Source organism: Mya arenaria, chromosome 6 (assembly GCF_026914265.1).
Source record: "Mya arenaria isolate MELC-2E11 chromosome 6, ASM2691426v1".
In the NCBI taxonomy this organism is placed as follows: Eukaryota; Metazoa; Mollusca; class Bivalvia; order Myida; family Myidae; genus Mya; species Mya arenaria.
In genome coordinates, this window is record NC_069127.1 from 24540689 (window position 1) to 24553664 (window position 12976).

The window sequence follows — 12976 nt, forward strand, 5'->3', positions numbered from 1 at the left end:
TCAATATCAACGTCAATCACTTATACGCACGCTACTTATGGTTCCCTTTTTTCACGGTGAACTTGACCATGATATGATTCAAGATAGTCAATACATCAACTGCGCTTGTGATTGAAATTATACATAACTCTCACTCTGCGCTCGTGTTTAATTTCGTTAACTCGAGTAGTGAATGCAGTCACTATAACATTTATCAAGGGGGGTTTGGGAGTACTCCTCCAATTTTAACAATTATTAGTCCGAAATGGCTCATTTTGGGCGAACTTTATAACTTTTTTTCTCCTATTTTAAAATAAAAAGTAAACTTGGATGATTTAAGGGAGGGGTGGGAGCGCCGGATGCGCACCCCTCCCCTCCAACATTCCCAGAAGCCGCTAGTGAAGACAGTGCGTAATATCTCCTATGAGACTTGCTGAAATGCCCCCTGATAGATATATTTGATAAATAATCTTTGGAGATGGCAAGAACAGTTTAATATGAAAATTGGGAGGAGTTGGGGATTATGACTTTAGCCTGTATGAAAATGTGTACATATTTCGTTCTTGTCACATCGGTTCCGTAGTGTAGTGGTTATTACGCTCGCTTCACACGCGAGAGGTCCTGGGTTCGAGCCCCAGCGGAACCAGTGTAATTGTTACCTTTTTATAACAAAAAAATAAATATATGACCCCAGAAAAACTTTCGGTTTAAAATACAATAAAAAGGGAAGAGCAAAATCTATGTACAGTTTTGCATCTCATTACAGTGTTACACTTGGCTAAATGTTAATTTCATATCTAATAAGTATTTATTTCTTACATAACACAACATGTGGGTTCCGTCGAGTAGTGGTTATCACGTCTGCTTTACACGCAGAAGGTCCTGGGTTCGAGCCCCAGCGGAACCATCGTTTTACTATAGCTTATCTATTTGGTTAAAAATAAAGTTCTATAGATTACTTATCTGTCTTGCGGCGATGTTACCGATGGGTGTGGTTGCTGTGGTGACGATGGTATTGATATATACGGATATTGAAATTTATTTAGGTCACACCAAATAAATATTCTGTTCGACGGATTCTAAAGAACAAAAATTGGGGCGAGCGAGCGAGAAAAATAACAACACAAAAACGGTTTTTCCATTTCAAAGATATACAGTAACGAAGAGGCGATAGGTGATTTTGATAAAAGTGCATTCCGAGACGAGCGAGAAGTTGTTTATATAATTAACCTTCACATATTTGATGCAAACACATTTTACTCTGATGTATGCAGGTTTCGTTAGCATATTTCAATTATTTATACAGGAACATCACGAGATCAAATCACCATAGAAGTAGTTTTACATGAACAGTGCGCTTAGAATTGAAGAAACACATCACTAATTGTTCTGTGTTGTTGTATACAAAATTATATGTCACAATACCATCTATAACTGTCTTACACAGGGACAAGTTGGCATTAGGAAATTATAGATGTTTGTATAGCAGCTGACTATGCGGAAGACCCAGGCCACGAGGACATGTAATATCATCATTGTTACGATAGCGAATAAACTACATGTACTTTTCTTACATGTTATTTGTAAATAAAGTCGTCGAAAGCTAATGTTGATTACACAGCATATAAGTGTCAGTTCTTCCTGTTCTTCTTGTTCTTGTTCTTCTTGTTCTTGTTCTTGTTCTTCTTGTTCTTCTTCTTCTTCTTCTTCTTCTTCTTCTTCTTCTTCTTCTTCTTCTTCTTCTTCTTCTTCTTCTTCTTCTTCGTCTTCTTCTTCTTCTTCCTCCACTATTGTACAGGGCCCCCTCTGAAGCACTGTCGCATAAGGCGACTGTACAAGGTTTAAGTGAGGCGCGATCAGTGCAAAAAATAGAATTATTTACAAATTGACAGGTATTTATGGAAACGTCTGCACAACCCCGGCTTTAATGCTTCCAGGGAGGCTTCCGTTTCTACTAGAATGTGTTCTGGTAGCTGGGTCTATACTCTATAGGCGTATGGAGGACAGGAAGAAGGACAAAGGGGACTATTTAACGGACGCCATGTCCTCTAGTTTGAGCTGTAGCTGTATGCAAGGATGGTGCCGAAGGAATGTGTACAAGGTTGAAGATGATGCAGTACATCGTAGTCAGCTTAACTTGGCTACGTCTCTGCTATAGAGTCTGCCAACCTAGGGACGAGACGGTGTTGGATGTGCTGCTTGTGGTTCGGTTGTCACCACATACAAATCTGACAGCTCTCCTTTGAACGGCTTCCATTTCCTGGACGTGTGTGGACTGGTATGGATCCCAAACGGTTGATGCATGCTCAAGTATGGGTCGCACAAGGCTCTTGTATGCCACCTTCTTGATTATAGATGGGCAGCTGGACAGGTAACGTCTCAGGAACGCTAGACTGTTGTTTGCGTTTCTTGTTGTTCTGTTCATATGGTATTTCCTTGAGAGGTCGTTTGAAATGGTTACATCAAGATACCTTTTTGCTTTTGTGGTGTTGAGTTGTTGACCATGGACAATGTAATTCTTTTTATTTTATTTTTGTCCTTGTGATGTGAAGGACCTTGCACTTGGACGGATTGAAGTTCATGTGCCAGTCTTTTTCCCACTGTTGTAAAGCATCTTAGTCCTCTTGAAGCAGCTCAGTGTATATTTCACCTCTTATATATCTGTAGAGGAGACAACCATCCGCAAAGAGGCGCAATTGCGAATTGACACACTCTTGCAGGTCGTTTTTATACACCAGGAAAAGCAAAGGGTCAATGACTGAACTCTGAGGGACTCCTGATGTTACTGGCGATGAGGGGGAAATCTGACAATCTAGTAGTACTTGTTGGGTTCTGGCGGAAAGGAAGCTTTGGATTCAACTTAGCACTGTGCCTTTGACCCCGTAGTGGTTCAGTTTCAGGAGTAGGCGTTTATGGGGAACTTTGTCGAACGCCTTGCTAAAGTCGAGCAGAATGGCGTCTTCTTTGTCAAGTCCTGAAATGACAAGATAGCTGGATTCACAAGATTTTTGCATTCTGAAGCCATTCTGCATATCGGAGAGTATGCTACGATTCTATGTGAGTTATGATCTGACTGTGAAGAATGTGCTCCATAAGCTTACAACAAACTGAAGTAAGAGATATGAGCCCATAATTAGAGGCTTCACTTCTATCTATCACATTTCTTAAAAAGTGGCGTCACGTTGGTTTTACTCCAATCTTCTGGAATTTTGCCCTGACTGAGAGAAGCTTGATAGATAAGTGTCAGTGCAGGCTCTATCTCGTTTGCGACCTCTTTCAGGAATCGAGTTGGGATGCCATCAGTGCCACAGGTTTCATGAGGGTCAAGAGACACTAGGAGTTTGTTGACACCCTCTTTTGTGATGCTGAATCGTTGCATGTCTGGATGAGGGTTCCCACCAACAGTCGGAGGCTTGTGTTGTCCTCAGCTGAAAGGCGCTACTAAATTGGTTATTTAGGAGCGCTCCTTTCACTTTGGGCTTATTTAGAACAATGTCGTCATTTTTCAGCGGTGTCACACCAGATTTCGCAACGCTTCCCTGTGTTGAAGGTGTTCAACTTCTTAGGGTTGTTGTCTTAGAACTGTGACCATGTCCGTGACATAGCTATTATAAGCCCGCCTGAACTCGAACTGAGTGTCTTTCTGTAGCTGGTGGTAGTTCTGAAGTTCCTCTTGGCCATCTGTTGACTTGGCTCGTCGAAATGCTCTTTTTACTTGGCAGAAAGTCGTTTTTAGTAGAGTACCAAAGATCAACTGTCAATCACTGGGCATATTTTCTGGACAGCAAGTCTTATTATTGTTTCCAAATTTGAACCATGGTTAAATCCTCATGTACTTTCTTCACTTCAAATTCTCAAATACAATATTTTTACTACCATGACTATCAATTTTGCCCATCTAATTTCTTGTCTCGTTGATGTCCCAAGAAGAAGATAATATTATAAAACTGCTTAGCACAATCACACGTTCTGCTTTCAGAGTGCCTAGTATTCCTTTCTCTATGTTTGCCTCATAAAATAAAATGGATAATCTCCTGTTAATCATGATAAGTCGAACTGCAAAATTATGTCCGAAAACTTAATATGTCCGAAATGAATGAGAGTAATTTACCACGATATTAACTGCTTTAACACAGGGTCTAAATCATCCTGGTTTCGGGTTAAGTTTCAGGAGAGTATGTAACGCCTGCATGTATTAAACACACATTTTAGACAGTTTAACAAATACGTTATACCCAAGAGAATGTGTTTGTATTCGATATTGTTGATATTCTCCATTCGGAACTCCTCGGCCATTTTCCATCGAAAACAATTGCGCGGTAGGAGTTCCGACACTATTACATGTTGTCAAGGACAGCGCTCAATATACTAAGTAACGTGCGTATTATAAGTTACGGGGTTAGTAGGTGACCCAATTTGGGATATACGGGGCAACCCGAATATGGTTTTCTGCGCACAACGTTTATATCACGTCGACAACCTGTTTACATGTTTAAATAAATGTTTCATTTATTCATCAGAATATTAATCGGAATCGGAAGATAGACGCCATTTTGGTATGATTTAAATTTGGTGACCCGATATAGAAAAATATGATGTCACCGCATGACCAGTCCAGGACCAATGGCGTTGCGTCATTTATTTTGGAGGAGGCGCCAGTGATATATTGAAATACGGTCGTAATTTATCCGTATACGCTACTATTATTGCACGGCAAAAGGTCTTCCGACTAGTTCACTGTGTGTGAAGGTACACCGGATATAGCTCAAAAAGTGATAAGTAAACAGACAAGTATGCAGTTGTTTTAATTTAGTAGAGGTAAGATCTTGCTGTGTTAACGCATATCTACCGTATCCACAAATGAAGCAAGTATTTGAACTAAAAGCTGAATGCTAAATTTGGCCTATGGTATACTTTAAAGTGCTTACGATTTTGCAGACCTCGTTAAATGTTTCTTCAAATCTGAGATGATCACCTCAAAACTTACTGAATTTCGACAAGTATTGATATTTTAGGAAATAATTATATCGAATAAATAAAAAATCTGAATCGAAGGATTTCACAAGAATAAGCTCAACTATTTTTATTGTAAGAAATGGCAATGTAACTTTTAAACTGTTAAAGATATGCCCTTAGAAATGTTCACAGCACTGTACTGGGGATAGCCTTATTATGTACTGGGGATAGTTTTAAAGTTGAGAAATGTGTGTCCTGGTGATAACATGTAAAATGGGACAAAAATTGATAGTAACACTGTTAATATACATTATACATGTATATGTCTATTTCGAACTTTCAAATAATCAGCACAAAGTGAGAGTACAATTTGATAAGAAATTATTGAGCAAACTTAAGTTAACATGAGTTTGATCCATGCTCTCCTAAATGAACGTATATATGCAAGCTGCGTAAATATCAGGGTTGGTCACAATACATTCTTTCTCACTGAAGTGAACGAGCAGAGACCATTTTCTGTTCTAAGTAATACCAACATCGACCCAAGCTTAGAAAAAAGCTTTACGTGTTCCAAATTTGATCACAATATCTCATTCCCTACTGGTGACCTTCTGTTTGCAAAACCGTACCTACTTGATTTACAAAGCAATATTATATATATGAATAGCAAATACAACATACATTCTAAGGCCATATGTTTTGTGTTACTCAATAAATCAGATTACCGACGTATTTCAAATATTTAGATATTGATGCTTGTGAAAAACACATCATGGTTGACTAATATGTATGAATGAAACAGTTTTAAGTGCATACAGATACAAAGAACAACAACATGTTTTTGCTCTCATCCCTCGATATGGACAACCTCGAACAATTTCCCTCGAGCTCGCGTATAGATAATAGCCGTAATCATTATCACAGTCTCGTTTTACTTAATACATCGTTACTATCCTCAGTCCACTTAAAAGCTATCCCCTGTGCAGTTATTTATTTGCTTCATCTATCCCCAGTACACTGCCAGGGCATCAAAAGGTATGGATATCTCCGTAACAGCAAAAGATATCATATTGATATTTTACACATTACTAGATAATGTAATTACAATGAAATCGCTCGATTCAGTTTTTATTCTTATTTTCAATTTGTTGATTTATGTTTGAAATCGTACCAAATAAATGAACATTTGTGAGCGATCATTCAACTTTCGGCGAGAATTGTGCTATTATACAAAAGAGGAGACACATTTCCATCATATTCGTATATTGCACAGTATCAAGTAATTCAAAACTCTTCGATTTTGTTAAATATATCAGCATAAAATACAAAAAAAATGATAGAAAACTGTCCTTGTGTCAAAATCAAACGCTTATCGATTGATCATTTTTAGCTATATCCGGTGTCCGTTCCCACACAGCGTGGTTTCCGTTCTCATATGAGAATTATTGAACGAACGAAAACAATTATGGTACAACGTGCAATTTTAAACTATTGGGTACCGCTTCATCACGAATCCTAGAAGCATTTGTACTGAGAAGGATTTTAAACAGTACCTTGTCGCTGCTGAAATGGCCCCTAGATATATATGATCGATAGTCTCCGCAGATGTCAAGAAAAGTTTAATAACAAAATTGTAAATAGGGGGATTTTGTCTAGCCCTTTGACCATTTGTATGACACCTTAATCTGAAAATAGTGTACATCGGTTCCGTAGTGTAGTGGTTATCACGCTCGCTTCACACGCGAGAGGTCCTGGGTTTGAGCCCCAGCGGAACCAATATTTATTTTGCTTTAATATATAACACAAACTTCAAATGTATGGTCTGAAATAACATTGAATTTAAAACTTCATAAAAATGTAATGCATACAAGAATTCTATGCACTGTTTTGAACATGATTGTAATCTTCCATGCATTATATTGAAATCCAATTCATTTAAAAGCTAGTACTAAATGAAATGACTCTTGGGGTTCCGTAGTGTAGTGGTTATCACGTCTGCTTAACACGCAGAAGGTCCTGGGTTCGAGCCCCAGCGGAACCAGATTTTTTCTGTTGTTTTGTAATAAAATATAATTCTGACGTGTACCTATCTTTCTCCCGGTTGATGATAAGGATGTGTGTGGCGGCGTTGATGATGATGGTAGTGATCGATAAAGATGTCTATTTTTGATGAAATGTTACTTTATTATGTTGACTTTTTATATTGGAGGGTGTTTAGTTTGTTGTTCGTATATAATAGAACGGTAACCAGTAGCACCGTGCAATAAACAGCGTGCGGATCAATATCAACGTCAATTACTTATACGCACGCTACTTATGGTTCCCTTTTTTCACGGTGAACTTGACCATGATATGAGTCAAGACAGTTAATACATCAACTGCGCTTGTGATTGAAATTATACATAACTCTCACTCTGCGCTCGTGTTTAATTTCGTTAACTCGAGTAGTGAATGCAGTCACTATCACATTTAGCAAGGGGGGTTTGGGAGTACCCCTCCAATTTTAACAATTTTTAGTCCGAAATGGCTCATTTATGGCGAACTTCATAACTCTTTTCTCCTATTTTAAAATAAAAAGTAAACTTGGATGATTTAAGGGAGGGGTGGGAGCGCCGGATGCGCACCCCTCCCCTCCAACATTCCCGGAAGCCGCTAGTGAAGACAGTGCGTAATAACTCCTATGAGACTTGCTGAAATGCCCCCTGATAGATATATTTGATAAATAGTCTTTGGAGATGGCAAGAACAGTTTAATATGAAAATTGGGAGGAGTTGGGGATTATGTCTTTAGCCTGTATGAAAATGTGTACATATTTTCTTTCTTGTCACATCGGTTCCGTAGTGTAGTGGTTATCACGCTCGCTTCACACGCGAGAGGTCCTGGGTTCGAGCCCCAGCGGAACCAGTGTAATTGTTACCTTTTTATAACAAAAAAATAAATATATGACCCCAGAAAAACTTTCGGTTTAAAATACAATAAAAAGGGAAGAGCAAAATCTATGTACAGTTTTGCATCTCATTACAGTGTTATACTTGGCTAAATGTTAATTTCATATCTAATAAGTATTTATTTCTTACATAACACAACATGTAGGGTTCCGTCGAGTAGTGGTTATCACGTCTGCTTTACACGCAGAAGGTCCTGGGTTCGAGCCCCAGCGGAACCATCGTTTTACTCTAGCTTATCTATTTGGTTAAAAATAAAGTTCTATAGATTACTTATCTGTCTTGCGGCGATGTTACCGATGGGTGTGGTTGCTGTGGTGACGATGGTATTGATATATACGGATATTGAAATTTATTTAGGTCACACCAAATAAATATTCTGTTCGACGGATTCTAAAGAACAAAAATTGGGGCGAGCGAGCGAAAAAATAACAACACAAAAACTGTTTTTCCATTTCAAAGATATACAGTAACGAAGAGGCGATAGGTAATTTTGATAAAAGTGCATTCCGAGACGAGCGAGAAGTTGTTTATATAATTAACCTTCACATATTTGATGCAAACACATTTTACTCTGATGTATGCAGGTTTCGTTAGCATATTACAATTATTTATACAGGAACATCACGAGACCAAATCACCATAGAAGTAGTTTTACATGAACAGTGCGCTTAGAATTGAAGAAACACATCACTAATTGTTCTGTGTTGTTGTATACAAAATTATATGTCACAATACCATCTATAACTGTTTTACACAGGGACAAGTTGGCATTAGGAAATTATAGATGTTTGTATAGCAGCTGACTATGCGGAAGACCCAGGCCACGAGGACATGTAATATGATCATTGTTACGATAGCGAATAAACTACATGTACTTTTCTTACATGTTATTTGTAAATAAAGTCGTCGAAAGCTAATGTTGATTACACAGCATATAAGTGTCAGTTCTTCCTGTTCTTCTTGTTCTTGTTCTGGAGTTTGCGTTTCTTGTTGTTCTGTTCATATGGTATTTCCTCGAAAGGTCGTTTGAAATGGTTTCATCAGAATAACTTTTTGCTTTTGTGGTGTTAAGTTGTTGACCATGGACAATGTAATTCTTTTTATTTTATTTTTGTCCTTGTGATGTGAAGGACCTTGCACTTGGACGGATTGAAGTTCATGTGCCAGTCTTTTTCCCACTGTTGTAAAGCATCTTAGTCCTCTTGAAGCAGCTCAGTGTATATTTCACATCTTATATATCTGTAGAGGAGACAACCATCCGCAAAGGGGCGCAATTGCGAATTGACACACTCTTGCAGGTCGTTTTTATACACCAGGAAAAGCAAAGGGCCAATGACTGAACCCTGAGGGACTCCTGATGTTACTGGCGATGAGAGGGAAATCTGACAATCTAGTAGTACTTGTTGGGTTCTGGCGGAAAGGAAGCTTTGTATTCAACTTAGCACTGTGCCTTTGACCCCGTAGTGGTTCAGTTTCAGGAGTAGGCGTTTATGGGGAACTTTGTCGAACGCCTTGCTAAAGTCGAGCAGAATGGCGTCTTCTTAGTCAAGTCCTGAAATGTCAAGATAGCTGGATTCACAAGATCTTTGCTTTCTGAAGCCATTCTGCATATCGGAGAGTATGCTGCGATTCTATGTGAGTTATGATCTGACTGTGAAGAATGTGCTCCATAAGCTTGCAACAAACTGAAGTAAGAGATATGAGCCTATAATTAGAGGCTTGACTTCTATCTATCACATTTCTTAAAAAGTGGCGTCACGTTGGCTTTACTCCAATCTTCTGGAATTTTGCCCTGACTGAGAGAAGCTTGAAAGATAAGTGTCAGTGCAGATTCTATCTCGTTTGCGACCTCTTTCAGGAATCGAGTTGGGATGCCATCAGTGTCACAGGCTTCATGAGGGTCAAGAGACACTAGGAGTTTGTTGACACCCTCTTTTGTGATGCTGAATGGGTGCATGTCTGGATGAGGGTTCCCACCAACAGTCGGAGGCTTGTGTTGTCCTCAGCTGTAAAGGCGCTACTAAATTGGTTATTTAGGAGCGCTACTTTCACTTGGGCTTATTTAGGACAATGTCGTCATTTTTCAGCGGTGTCACAGCAGATTTCGCAACGCTTCCCTGTGTTGAAGGTGTTCAACTTCTTAGGGTTGTTGTCTTAGAACTGTGACCATGTCCGTGACAAAGCTGTTATAAGCCCGCCTGAACTCGAACTGAGTGTCTTTCTGTAGCTGGTGGTAGTTCTGAAGTCCTCTTGGCCATCTGTTGACTTGGCTCGTCGAAATGCTCTTTTTTCTTGGCAGAAAGTCGTTTTTTAGTAGAGTACCAAAGATCAACTGTCAATCACTGGGCAGATTTTCTGGACAGCCAGTCTTATTATTGTTTCCAAATTTGAACCATGGTCAAATTCTCATGTACTTTCTTCACTTCAAATTCTCAAATACAATATTTTTACTGCCATGACTGGTCAATTTTGCCCATCTAATTTCTTGTCTCGTTGATGTCCCAAGAAGAAGATAATATTATAAAACTGCTTAGCACAATCACACGATCTGCTTTCAGAGTGCCTAGTATTCCTTTCTCTATGTTTGCCTCATAAAATAAAATGGATAATCTCCTGTTAATCATGATAAGTCGAACTGCAAAATTATGTCCGAAAACTTAATATGTCCGAAATGAATGAGAGCAATTTACCACGATATTAACTGCTTTAACACAGGGTCTAAATCATCCTGGTTTCAGGTTAAGTTTCAGGAGAGTATGTAACGTCTGCATGTCTTAAACACACATTTTAGACAGTTTAACAAATACGTTATACCCAAGAAAATGTGTTTGTATTCGATATTGTTGATATTCTCCATTCGGAACTCCTCGGCCATTTTCCATCGAAAACAATTGCGCGGTAGGAGTTCCGACACTATTACATGTTGTCAAGGACAGCGCTCAATATACTAAGTAACGTGCGTATTATAAGTTACGGGGTTAGTAGGTGACCCAATTTGGGATATACGGGGCAATGGAACCCGAATATGGTTAAATGTTTCATTTATTAATCGGAATATTAATCGGAATCGGAAGATAAACGCCATTTTGGTATGATTTAAATTTGGTGACCCAATATAGAAAAATATGATGTCACTGCATGACCAGTCCAGGACCAATGGCGTTGCGTCATTTATTTTGAAGGCGCCAATTATATATTGAAATACGGTCGTAATTTATCCGTATACGCTACTATTATTGCACGATAAAAGGTCTTCCGACTAGTTCACTGTGTGGGAAGGTACACCGGATATAGCTCAAAAAGTGATAAGTAAAGAGACAATTATGCAGTTGTTTTAATTTAGTAGAGGTTAGATCTTGCTGTGTTAACGCATATCTACCGTATCCACAAATGAAGCAAGTGTTTGAACTAAAAGCTGAATGCTAAATTTGGCCTATGGTATACTTTAAAGTGCTTACGATTTAGCAGACCTCGTTAAATGTTTCTTCAAATCTGAGATGATCACCTCAAAACATACTGAATTTCGACAAGTATTGTTATTTTAGGAAATAATTATATCGAATAAATAAAAAATCTGAATCGAAGGATTTCACAAGAATAAGCTCAACTGTTTTTATTGTAAGAAATGGCAATGTAACTATTAAACTGTTAAAGATATGCCCTTAGAAATGTTCACAGCACTGTACTGGGGATAGCCTTATTATGTACTGGGGATAGTTTTAAAGTTGAGAAATGTGTGTCCTGGTGATAACATGTAAAATGGGACAAAAATTGATAGTAACACTGTTAATATACATTATACATGTATATGTCTATTTCGAACTTTCAAATAATCAGCAAAAAGTGAGAGTACAATTTGATAAGAAATTATTGAGCAAACTTAAGTTAACATGAGTTTGATCCATGCTCTCCTAAATGAACGTATATATGCAAGCTGCGTAAATATCAGGGTTGGTCACAATACATTCTTTCTCACTGAAGTGAACGAGCAGAGACCATTTTCTGTTCTAAGTAATACCAACATCGACCCAAGCTTAGAAAAAAGCTTTACGTGTTCCAAATTTGATCACAATATCTCATTCCCTACTGGTGACCTTCTGTTTGCAAAACCGTACCTACTTGATTTACAAAGCAATATTATATATATGATTAGCAAATACCACATACATTCTAAGGCCATATGTTTTGTGTTACTCAATAAATCAGATTACCGACGTATTTCAAATATTTAGATATTGATGCTTGTGAAAAACACATCATGGTTGACTAATATGTATGAATGAAACAGTTTTAAGTGCATACAGATACAAAGAACAACAACATGTTTTTGCTCTCATCCCTCGATATGGACAACCTCGAACAATTTCCCTCGAGCTCGCGTATAGATAATAGCCGTAATCATTATCACAGTCTCGTTTTTCTTAATACATCGTTACTATACTCAGTCCACTTAAAAGCTATCCCCTGTGCAGTCAAAAGGTATGGATATCTCCGTAACAGCAAAATATATCATATTGATATTTTACACATTACTAGATAATGTAATTACAATGAAATCGCTCGATTCAGTTTTTATTCTTATTTTCAATTTGTTGATTTATGTTTGAAATCGTACCACATAAATGAACATTTGTGAGCGATCATTCAACTTTCGGCGAGAATTGTGCTATTATACAAAAGAGGAGACACATTTCCATCATAGCCGTATATTGCACAGTATCAAATAATTCAAAACTCTTCGATTTTGTTAAATATATCACCATAAAATACAAAAAAAAATGATAGAAAACTGTCCATGTGTCAAAATCAAACGCTTATCGATTGATCATTTTTTAGCTATATCCGGTGTCCGTTCCCACACAGCGTGGTTTCCGTTCTCATATGAGAATTATTGAACGAACGAAAACAATTATGGTACAACGTGCAATTTTAAACTATTGGGTACCGCTTCATCACGAATCCTAGAAGCATTTGTACTGAGAAGGATTTTAAACAGTGCCTTGTCGCTGCTGAAATGGCCCCTAGGTATATATGATCGATAGTCTCCGCAGATGTCAAGAAAAGTTTAATAACAAAATTGTAAATAGGGGGAT

General features: G+C 38.1%; 6 non-coding genes across 6 annotated transcripts; all 6 read left to right on the forward strand.

Annotated features, from left to right (window-relative positions):
- The first annotated feature begins 552 nt into the window (after nt 1-552).
- Nucleotides 553-625, forward strand: Trnav-cac (transfer RNA valine (anticodon CAC)). Its single transcript has one exon. It is a non-coding gene; the product is annotated as a tRNA-Val (tRNA).
- Nucleotides 626-813: 188 nt separating this feature from the next.
- Nucleotides 814-886, forward strand: Trnav-uac (transfer RNA valine (anticodon UAC)). Its single transcript has one exon. It is a non-coding gene; the product is annotated as a tRNA-Val (tRNA).
- Nucleotides 887-6638: 5752 nt separating this feature from the next.
- On the forward strand, nt 6639-6711 carry Trnav-cac (transfer RNA valine (anticodon CAC)). The gene has a single exon. It is a non-coding gene; the product is annotated as a tRNA-Val (tRNA).
- Nucleotides 6712-6903: 192 nt separating this feature from the next.
- On the forward strand, nt 6904-6976 carry Trnav-aac (transfer RNA valine (anticodon AAC)). Its single transcript has one exon. It is a non-coding gene; the product is annotated as a tRNA-Val (tRNA).
- Nucleotides 6977-7766: 790 nt separating this feature from the next.
- On the forward strand, nt 7767-7839 carry Trnav-cac (transfer RNA valine (anticodon CAC)). The gene has a single exon. It is a non-coding gene; the product is annotated as a tRNA-Val (tRNA).
- A 189-nt stretch (nt 7840-8028) lies between these two features.
- Nucleotides 8029-8101, forward strand: Trnav-uac (transfer RNA valine (anticodon UAC)). Its single transcript has one exon. It is a non-coding gene; the product is annotated as a tRNA-Val (tRNA).
- Nucleotides 8102-12976: the final 4875 nt, after the last annotated feature.